The sequence below is a fragment of the Panthera onca genome, chromosome A3 (assembly GCF_046562875.1).
Source record: "Panthera onca isolate mPanOnc1 chromosome A3, mPanOnc1 haplotype 2, whole genome shotgun sequence".
NCBI lineage: Eukaryota > Metazoa > Chordata > Mammalia > Carnivora > Felidae > Panthera > Panthera onca.
Genome location: NC_138341.1, coordinates 29,487,719 through 29,499,516, shown reverse-complemented (window position 1 = coordinate 29,499,516; position 11,798 = coordinate 29,487,719).

Sequence of the window (11,798 nt, the reverse complement as noted above, 5' to 3'; positions counted from 1 at the left end):
TCATAGACTATTGTAAGGATGGTGGTCTGGTAAAACAACACAAAATTAAAGATTATTTAGTATTGATATTAGTTAAGACTATCTACCAATCAACCTATCTATCCTCTATGATTTAGTGTATGGAATTGACTCGCGTGATTACGCAGGCTGAGAAATCCCAAGATCTGCAGTTGGCAAGATGGACACCCAAGAGAACCAGTGGTATAATTCCAGTCCAAGTCCAAAGGCCTCAGAACCTGGGGAGCTGATGATGGTGTACGTTTCGGTCCAAAAGCCAGCAAACTTGAGACTAAGAAGAGCCAGTGTTTCAATCAGAGACCAAAGGCTGGAAAAGACCAATGTCCCAGCTCAAGAGGTGAGATAGGAGGGGTTCCCTCTAATCCAGCCTTTTTGTTCTATTTAGATATTCAGTTGGCTGGAAGAAGCTCACTCACATTACGGAGGGTGGTCTGCTTTCTCAGTTTACCCATTCAAACATTAATCTCATTCAGAAACACCTTCACAGACACACTCACAATAATGTTTGGCCAAATGCTAGGAACCCCATGGCCCAGTCAAGTTAACATGTAAAATTAACCATCACAAGATACATGATAAACATTTTTAAATCTTAAAAGTATGCCTGTGTACCTCTGTGACTATGCTATAGACTCATTTAGAAGTATGTCAAAATTAAAAATCTGAGGCTAAGAACATTAATCATGGGCCAAATGTCCTTTCTGATATTGTGTTCTGAAAGCCCTGCTTTTCACTAACCTATCTGGTACCAACTGATTCATTTCTCAAGATAGAGATATAAGGAAGCTACCAGATGGTTAATGGAAACCAAGCATTATTGTTAACCTGCTATTTGCTGATGCCATTGTGGAACTAATGTTCTTTGAGTTGTTTAACTCCTTTCATGCTTTGCATAAAGTATGCTTAAATATGTAAGAAGTAAAAACCAAAGGTTTATTTTTGCAGTCAGTTTGCGAACAATTGAGCCAAATGTACATTCCTTTCCTCTAGTCCTCTGCAAAATTACTGAAAATTTTGTTCATTTCTGTGAAGCAAGTATTTTCGTTTTATAAAAAATATATTCCTAGGTTGTTTAAAACTTTTCAATAATTTTATTTTAGAACACTGGGGGCTTAAAAAACAGCTTTATTGTGATATAATTAACATACTATAAAATTCACCAAAGTGTACAATTTTCCTTGTGGGAGAAATTGTGGGCTGAGGGGTCTCCCTTGGCACTGAGTGATGCCACCTTGGGAGAGAGGTGACACAGGTAAAGTGAACCTTTTATTGTATACTCTTCAGTGAGTCTGTTTTTGTTCTCTTGCTTAAAGGAGGTGCTGTAATCTTTCTGTTAGACTCCCAGGTTTCCACAAAGGTATCCCTGTCCATGGATAGTTGTCAAGATTGACATTTCTATGGAAGTATGAGGGCTGGAATGTCCTATCCTGTCATGCTGCTGACATCCTGCATCTGTATTTCCCCACAGCAAATTTGATGTGCCTCTCCCCTACAATCCAGTTGAGAATTGCTGGCCTAATCAAAAGCCTATTAGTTCTTTCCATATTCATCTGGGTGGCAAACCTGTGGCCTTTTTTTAAAAATGCTTTTTGGGTTCCGGAAGATGGCGGCGTAGGAGGACGCGGGGCTCACAGCGCGTCCTGCCGATCACTTAGATTCCACCTACACCTGCCTAAAGAACCCAGAAAACCGCCAGAGGATTAGCAGAAGGGAGTCTCCGGAGTCAAGCGCAGACTAGAGGCCCACGGAAGAGGGTAGGAAGGGCGGCGAGGCGGTGCGCGCTCCACGGACTGGCGGGAGGGAGCCGGGGCGGAGGGGCGGCTCGCCGGCCAAGCAGAGCCCCCGAGTCTGGCTGGCAAAAGCGGAGGGGCCGGACGGACTGTGTTCCGACAGCAAGCGCGACTTAGCGCCTGGGAGGTCATAAGTTAACAGCTCTGCTCGGAAAGCGGGAAGGCTGGAGGACAAAGGGAGGGAGAGCTGCTGAGCCCCCGGACGGCAGAGCTCAGCTTGGCGGGGAACAAAGGCGCCAGTGCCATCTCCCCCGCCCATCCCCCAGCCAAAATCCCAAAGGGAACCAGTTCCTGCCAGGGAACTTGCTCGCTCCGCGCAAACACCCAACTCTGTGCTTCTGCGGGGCCAAACCTCCGGCAGCGGATCTGACTCCCTCCCGCTGCCACAGGGCCCCTCCTGAAGTGGATCACCTAAGGAGAAGCGAGCTAAGCCTGCCCCTCCAGCCCCTGTGCACCTTGCCTACCCACCCCAGCTAATACGCCAGATCCCCAGCAACACAAGCCTGGCAGTGTGCAAGTAGCCCAGACGGGACACGCCACCCCACAGTGAATCCCGCCCCTAGGAGAGGGGAAGAGAAGGCACACACCAGTCTGACTGTGGCCCCAGCAGTGGGCTGGGGGCAGACATCGGTCGGACTGCGGCCCCGCCCACTAACTCCAGTTATACACCACAGCACAGGGGAAGTGCACTGCAGGTCCTCACCACGCCAGGGACTCTCCAAAATGACCAAACGGAAGAATTCCCCTCAGAAGAATCTCCAGGAAATAACAACAGCTAATGAACTGATCAAAAAGGATTTAAATAATATAACAGAAAGTGAATTTAGAATAATAGTCATAAAATTAATCGCTGGGCTTGAAAACAGTATACAGGACAGCAGAGAATCTCTTGCCACAAAGATCGAGGGACTAAGGAACAGTCACGAGGAGTTGAAAAACGCTTTAAACGAATTGCAAAACAAAATGGAATCCACGATGGCTTGGCTTGAAGAGGCAGAGGAGAGAATAGGTGAACTAGAAGATAAAGTTATGGAGAAAGAGGAAGCTGAAAGAAAGAGAGATAAAAAAATCCAGGAGTATGAGGGGAAAATTAGAGAACTAAGTGATACACTAAAAAAAAATAATATACGCATAATTGGTATCCCAGAGGAGGAAGAGAGAGGGAAGGGTGCTGAAGGGGTACTTGAACAAATTATAGCTGAGAACTTCCCTGAACTGGGGAAGGAAAAAGGCATTGAAATCCAAGAGGCACAGAGAACTCCCTTCAGACGTAACTTGAATCGATCTTCTGCACGACATATCATAGTGAAACTGGCAAAATACAAGGATAAAGAGAAAATTCTGAAAGCAGCAAGGGATAAACGTGCCCTCACATATAAAGGGAGACCTATAAGACTCGTGACTGATCTCTCCTTTGAAACTTGGCAGGCCAGAAAGGCTTGGCACGATATCTACAGTGTGCTAAACAGAAAAAATATGCAGCCGAGAATCCTTTATCCAGCAAGTCTGTCATTTAGAATAGAAGGAGAGATAAAGGTCTTCCCAAACAAACAAAAACTGAAGGAATTTGTCACCATGAAACCAGCCCTACAAGAGATCCTAAGGGGGATCCTGTGAGACAAAGTACCAGAGACATCACTACAAGCATAAAACATACAGACATCACAATGACTCTAAACCCATATCTTTCTATAATAACACTGAATGTAAATGGATTAAATGCGCCAACCAAAAGACATAGGGTATCAGAATGGATAAAAAAACAAGACCCATCTATTTGCTGTCTACAAGAGACTCATTTTAGATCTGAGGACACCTTTAGATTGAGAGTGAGGGGATGGAGAACTATTTATCATGCTCCTGGAAGCCAAAAGAAAGCTGGAGTAGCCATACTTATATCAGACAAACTAGACTTTAAATTAAAGGCCGTAACAAGAGATGAAGAAGGGCATTATATAATAATCACAGGGTCTATCCACCAGGAAGAGCTAACTATTATAAATGTCTATGCGCCAAATACCCGAGCCCCCAGATATATAAAACAATTACTCATAAACATAAGCAACCTTATTGATAAGAATGTGGTCATTGCAGGGGACTTTAACACCCCACTTACAGAAATGGATAGATCATCTAGACACACAGTCAATAAAGAAACAAGGGCCCTGAATGATACATTGGATCAGAGGGACTTGACAGATATATTTAGAACTCTGCATCCCAAAGCAACAGAATATACTTTCTTCTCGAGTGCACATGGAACATTCTCCAAGATAGATCATATACTGGGTCACAAAACAGCCCTTCATAAGTTTACAAGAATTGAAATTATACCATGCATACTTTCAGACCACAATGCTATGAAGCTTGAAATCAACCACAGGAAAAAGTCTGGAAAACCTCCAAAAGCATGGAGGTTAAAGAACACCCTACTAACGAATGAGTGGGTCAACCAGGCAATTAGAGAAGAAATTAAAACATATATGGAAACAAACGAAAATGAAAATACAACAATCCAAATGCTTTGGGATGCAGCGAAGGCAGTCCTGAGAGGAAAATACATTGCAATCCAGGCCTATCTCAAGAAACAAGAAAAATCCCAAATACAAAATCTAACAGCACACCTAAAGGAAATAGAAGCAGAACAGCAAAGGCAGCCTAAACCCAGCAGAAGAAGAGAAATCATAAAGATCAGAGCAGAAATAAACAATATAGAATCTAAAAAAACTGTAGAGCAGATCAACGAAACCAAGAGTTGGTTTTTTGAAAAAATAAACAAAATTGACAAACCTCTAGCCAGGCTTCTCAAAAAGAAAAGGGAGATGACCCAAAGAGATAAAATCATGAATGAAAATGGAATGATTACAACCAATCCCTCAGAGATACAAACAATTATCAGGGAATACTATGAAAAATTATATGCCAGCAAATTGGACAACCTGGAAGAAATGGACAAATTTCTAAACACCCACACTCTTCCAAAACTCAATCAGGAGGAAATAGAAAGCTTGAACAGACCCATAACCAGCGAAGAAATTGAATCGGTTATCAAAAATCTCCCAACAAAGAAGAGTCCAGGACCAGATGGCTTCCCAGGGGAGTTCTACCAGACATTTAAAGCAGAGATAATACCTATCCTTCTCAAGCTATTCCAAGAAATAGAAAGGGAAGGAAAACTTCCAGACTCATTCTATGAAGCCAGTATTACTTTGATTCCTAAACCAGACAGAGACCCAGTAAAAAAAGAGAACTACAGGCCAATATCCCTGATGAATATGGATGCAAAAATTCTTAATAAGATACTAGCAAATCGAATTCAACAGCATATAAAAAGAATTATTCACCATGATCAAGTGGGATTCATTCCTGGGATGCAGGGCTGGTTCAACATTCGCAAATCGATCAACGTGATACATCACATTAACAAAAAAAAAGAGAAGAACCATATGATCCTGTCAATCGATGCAGAAAAGGCCTTTGACAAAATCCAGCACCCTTTCTTAATAAAAACCCTTGAGAAAGTCGGGATAGAAGGAACATACTTAAAGATCATAAAGGCCATTTATGAAAAGCCCACAGCTAACATCATCCTCAACGGGGAAAAACTGAGAGCTTTTTCCCTGAGATCAGGAACACGACAGGGATGCCCACTGTCACCGCTGCTGTTTAATATAGTGCTGGAAGTTCTAGCATCAGCAATCAGACAACAAAAGGAAATCAAAGGCATCAAAATTGGCAAAGATGAAGTCAAGCTTTCGCTTTTTGCAGATGACATGATATTATACATGGAAAATCCGATAGACTCCACCAAAAGTCTGCTAGAACTGATACATGAATTCAGCAAAGTTGCAGGATACAAAATCAACGTGCAGAAATCAGTTGCATTCTTATACACTAACAATGAAGCAACAGAAAGACAAATGAAGAAACTGATCCCATTCACAATTGCACCAAGAAGCATAAAATACCTAGGAATAAATCTAACCAAAGATGTAAAAGATCTGTATGCTGAAAACTATAGAAAGCTTATGCAGGTAATTGAAGAAGATATAAAGAAATGGAAAGACATTCCCTGCTCATGGATTGGAAGAATAAATATTGTCAAAATGTCAATACTACCCAAAGCTATCTACACATTCAATGCAATCCCAATCAAAATTGCACCAGCATTCTTCTCGAAACTAGAACAAGCAATCCTAAAATTCATATGGAACCACAAAAGGCCCCGAATAGCCAAAGTAATTTTGAAGAAGAAGACCAAAGCAGGAGGCATCACAATCCCAGACTTTAGCCTCTACTACAAAGCTGTCATCATCAAGACAGCATGGTATTGGCATAAAAACAGACACATAGACCAATGGAATAGAATAGAAACCCCAGAACTAGACCCACAAACGTATGGCCAACTCATCTTTGACAAAGCAGGAAAGAACATCCAATGGAAAAAAGACAGTCTCTTTAACAAATGGTGCTGGGAGAACTGGACAGCAACATGCAGAAGGTTGAAACTAGACCACTTTCTCACACCATTCCCAAAAATAAACTCAAAATGGATAAAGGACCTGAATGTGAGACAGGAAACCATCAAAACCTTAGAGGAGAAAGCAGGAAAAGACCTCTCTGACCTCAGCCGTAGCAATCTCTTACTCGGCACATCCCCAAAGGCAAGGGAATTAAAAGCAAAAGTGAATTACTGGGACCTTATGAAGATAAAAAGCTTCTGCACAGCAAAGGAAACAACCAACAAAACTAAAAGGCAACCAACGGAATGGGAAAAGATATTTGCAAATGACACATCGGACAAAGGGCTAGTATCCAAAATCTATAAAGAGCTCATCAAACTCCACACCCGAAAAACAAATAACCCAGTGAAGAAATGGGCAGAAAACATGAATAGACACTTCTCTAAAGAAGACATCCGGATGGCCAACAGGCACATGAAAAGATGTTCAACGTCGCTCCTTATCAGGGAAATACAAATCAAAACCACACTCAGATACCACCTCACGCCAGTCAGAGTGGCCAAAATGAAGAAATCAGGAGACTATAGATGCTGGAGAGGATGTGGAGAAACAGGAACCCTCTTGCACTGTTGGTGGGAATGCAAATTGGTGCAGCCGCTCTGGAAAGCAGTGTGGAGGTTCCTCAGAAAATTAAAAATAGACCTACCCTATGACCCAGCAATAGCACTGCTAGGAATTTATCCAAGGGATACAGGAGTACTGATGCATAGGGGCACCTGTACCCCAATGTTTATAGCGGCACTCTCAACAATAGCCAAATTATGGAAAGAGCCTAAATGTCCATCAACTGATGAATGGATAAAGAAATTGTGGTTTATATACACAATGGAATACTACGTGGCAATGAGAAAAAATGAAATATGGCCTTTTGTAGCAACATGGATGGAACTGGAGAGTGTGATGCTAAGTGAAATAAGCCATACAGAGAAAGACAGATACCATATGGTTTCACTCTTATGTGGATCCTGAGAAACATAACAGAAACCCATGGGGGAGGGGAAGGAAAAAAAAAAAAAAAAAAAAAAAAAGAGGTTAGAGTGGGAGAGAGCCAAAGCATTAGAGACTGTTAAAAACTGAGAACAAACTGAGGGTTGATGGGGGGTGGGAGGGAGGGCAGGGTGGGTGATGGGTATTGAGGAGGGCACCTTTTGGGATGAGCACTGCGTGTTGTATGGAAACCAATTTGACAGTAAATTTCATATATTAAAAAAAAAAAAATACTTGGTACATAATTGGTGCTTAATACATGGTGGCTAGTACAGAACTATAATTCAAACCAGGAGAAAATATTAACTGTTTTTCATCTTCCTAATGTTTAGTAATTTATTTTTCTTAATGTTTAATTTTAAATAAGGCATCAAAAATGCAAAAAAAAAAAAATAAAAAAAAAATAAAAATGCTTTTTGTTAGAAGTGTGGCTCTAGTGAGACCAGGATTCTCTGGAGAATCTAGAGAGGAAAGAAGCCCCTTCCTCTGCAATGATACAAAGCCTAGATTTTTTCTGGACTTGAAAGGGATGGTGTAAACTTGCAGAGATCGCTAGGAAAACTTTCTGTGATGACAGAAATATTCTATACCTGCAGCATATGCTATTGTAGCCACTAGCCACGTGGTGTTGAGCTCTTGAAATATAGCAATATGAGTGCAGTTCTGAATTTCCTACTCAAATTATGTTTGATTGACAATTGAATAGTTACATTTGAATAGTGGCCCCTGTAGTGGACTGTGCTGATCTAGAGAATCTTTTTCTTTGTGTGTATGTTGTAAGGTGGGTGGGGGCAGTTAAATTGTTGAGTAAATCTAGATAAAATTTTCTCTTAGGCAGCTCAGCCCCAGGTGGATTATAAAAAGTTCTGGTGGATGATGTGAAAAACAACAACAACAACAACAACAACAAAAGAGTGTTTTAAGACATGTTCAAAAGAATTTCAGAAGTACAGATCCTTTATAAATCTGTGATCTAATTTATGCATCTTAATCATCAATCTCCGAAATAAGTGAGCACACAATTAAATTTATTCAATTTAAATCACCTTGAGTTTCAGGTGTATTAACTTTGAGAGAAGAAGGAAAACCGGGACATTTTGTCCTTTTTTCTAACAGAGGAGACAGTATTTAATATCACTCTCCTCCTTTTGTTTTGAGGAATCTGTGTGTGTGTGTGTGTGTGTGTGTATAGCTTATTTTCAGTATTAGTTAATACTCTTTCAACACATTTTAGTTTTGGGGGATTTTTGAAAAAGATCCTTTTGAATAGGCTCTTAGGGAGAATGACCATTGTGAGCTGATTTTTTCCTATTTCTGAATCCCCATGAGCATTTAAGGAGAAGCCCTGTGTGAGAAATGCCTCCCTCTGCAGACATTCTGTAGTCATTAGCCAATGTGAAGAGTTAAATGTCTACCTGGCTTTGGCAGCACAAGGCTGAAGTCTTGTCTGAATTCTGCTGTTAATTGATTTCATCAAAAGGCATATTTGCATATGGACTGATAAGGCACCTTGGCACTAGGATCCTGGATTCTGTACAGGCACAGAACTGGCACAGGACTGATGAAAACTCAATTATGATTTATGTCTATGCAACAGAGTTTCCTATTGATTACCTGCCAGAACCATGATAAAGCAATGTTAGGCCTGAAGCCAATTCTTCCCAACCATAATCTTTCCTTAGGTTTTGTTTTCCACGTCCTTGCTCCAGTTTTCTGAACACTTGTGAGCAATAATGGTTCACAAAAATGATCCTTGGATATGCAAATTTGTCTGTAATAAAGGATCTTCTTCTTAGTGCCTATTTACTTTGTATTTGCCTTCTAACCATTTGGGGTTTACCCAACACTTGCTTATGTGCATTATATTGTTCTAAGTTTTATAGGATGTAGAAGAAATGGATAACCTGGCTCCTGTTTTGAGGAACTTGCCTATTGTAATCTGGAAGAGGTAAGTTGTCCAGAGATGAAGACCTGAGTCCAAGAAGCAATTGCCTTCTAATATTGATGTTGGTGAAATTAAGGAACTCAAGGCAATGATCAGAGTGAACCAAAACTAGACCATGAAACTTCTTGGTTATTATTGTTAAGGAGGAATAATAAATGTAAAAGGAATCACAAGCAGGTAGAGGGGATATGGGATGAGGGTCATTAAGGGGATTCTTGGGGGACAATCTAGCTTCTTTGATGGTCAGTCTTCTGCTCAGATAGTGAACATTTTACTCTTCATACTTAGAAATATCTTTATTTGAAATATCTAACTTTAAAATAGTTTAAAATATCTGACATTAACATGGCGTTCCTGTGGGTTGGGCCCTGTTCTAAGTAGCTCTACACATATTGACTCATTTAAATCTCAAAACATCCCTGTGAGAAAGTTCTATTATTATCTCCATTTTACAGACCAGTTAACTGCAGACCAGAAACAATAAGAGACTTGTTTTAAAGCCCCATAGCTAATGGGAAGTGGGTGCTGGAATTTGAACCCAGGTAGTGTGGCTCCAAATTCTGTGAAATCAATAACCACCGGATAATGGTCTTTCATCTGTGGAGAAGAACAGAGGGCCATATGCCATGGTTTATGTCTTGGCTCCTCAGGGATTAACAGAGTTATTCCTTTCCCATGGTGGGGACAGAAAGGTCACTGTTCCTTAGTCTCAGGATGACCTAGGGTTAGATGGGCAAGCCACCCTCCTACTGCTTAAAGCAGCCAGTTCTGAAGAGTCTTTCTCAATTCCGCAGAATAAGTGCAGTTAGTGTTGTGTTATGGGTTGATCATATCCCCCGTGCCCCCCAGAAAGATATGTTGAATTCATAACCTTTAGTATCTCAGAATATGACCTTATTTGTAGGTAGGGTCTTCATAGAGATAATAAAGTTATTTTGTTATGGCAGCCCTAGGAAACTCATACAGGTTGAAAGTTGTTTTCAAGTATGTGAGACGGCCTCCCATCAGCTGAAGACTGCTTAAACTCTCAAGAGAGGATCTCATTTCCACATATCAGAGAGTGGAACAACTTAAGACCTCCACAGTGAGGTTAATGAGGTATCACAGGAAACAAACCTCTCACTTGATCACTTAGATCAATTAGAACTTATTTCATGTTTATCAGTACCTCAAAAACACTTAACTAAATACATAATTTGTGTCAAAATCTGAATTAGGCTCTTATTATTAAGTATTGTAGTTAGACCCTAGAGAAGTTTTTTCCCCCCAAAGCTTTGGAAGAATCCCCTTTCGCCAACTTTCCCAACATTATTTTTGCTACAGGGACAGCCTCACTGGATTAAATGAATAGTATCAATTATTCCATATTCTAAGAGGACGATACTCCCTATCCAAAATGGTAACCTTCCTTTATTGGACAATAGCCCTAAACTATATGCTATTCTCTCCTAGAGAAATACATTAAAGGTGGCAAATTGTTGTTGCACTTATTGAAAAGACCTTGATCTTTATTAAAAGTTTGTTTGTTTATTTATTTATTTATTGAGAGAGAGAGAGAGAGAGAGAGAGAGAGAGAACAGAAGCAAGGGAGGGGCAGAGAAAGGAAGAGAGAGGGAATCCCAAGCAGGCTCCACACTGTCAGCATGGAGCCTGATGGGGGTCTCAAACTCATGAACTATGAGATCATGACCTGAGTGGAAATCAAGGGTCTGGTGCTTTACTGACTGAGCCACCCAGGCATCCCATTGATCTTTATTCTTATGTACCAGCTGCTAGAAGGGCATGTACTCAATTTAGACATAGCCCCAGATACAGATACTTTTACAACTCCGGCCCTATTATTTGATTCTGCTCAGATCAGAGCCAATAGGAACAGTCTTTCAACACAGAAGACCATAGCCTTTGGATTATGTTTAGATTTTCTTTCTTTAAAACTTGGCTCTTAATGATCTGGTTGAGCTCACTTCAAGCCCTCCCACTCCTGGCTGTAGAGAAAAGTAGCACATTCTTTCTTACATGAGTGTTAGGGCTCTATTATTTCAAGCAAGGAGTGGCCTGAATAGGCTTCTGACCCCACTGGCCAATTATTGCCCAAAAGAAAGGCCAGCGATAAGCCTTTTAGCCTTTTTCTTATTATTTTTTTCTTTTTCCAAACAAGTTATGTCTTTGCTAGATATTCTCATTTTTTAGTTGGTTTATAAATAAATAACAGTCCCACACAACTTGTTACTGTTTCCTCAAAGTGCATTTCATAATGGTTTCTCTGGGAACACACAATAGAAAGAAAGTATTCTTCTCAAAGCTAAAGATGCTTTCAGTGTTATGTTGATGTTTTATTTTGCCCAAGGTGTGTGTCTGGTTAGCTTTGGCTAATTCAAGCTAATAACTAAATGGAGTAGAATTTTGAGGCCTCACTGCTTTTATCTGGGTTTCCAGTGGGTTCGAAATAATTTTCTCAAAGTCATCCTGGATTTCTTGACAGAACTCCCTAATTATACCTTACAGAAGGGTGGCCTGGATGTCATTGGACATGTG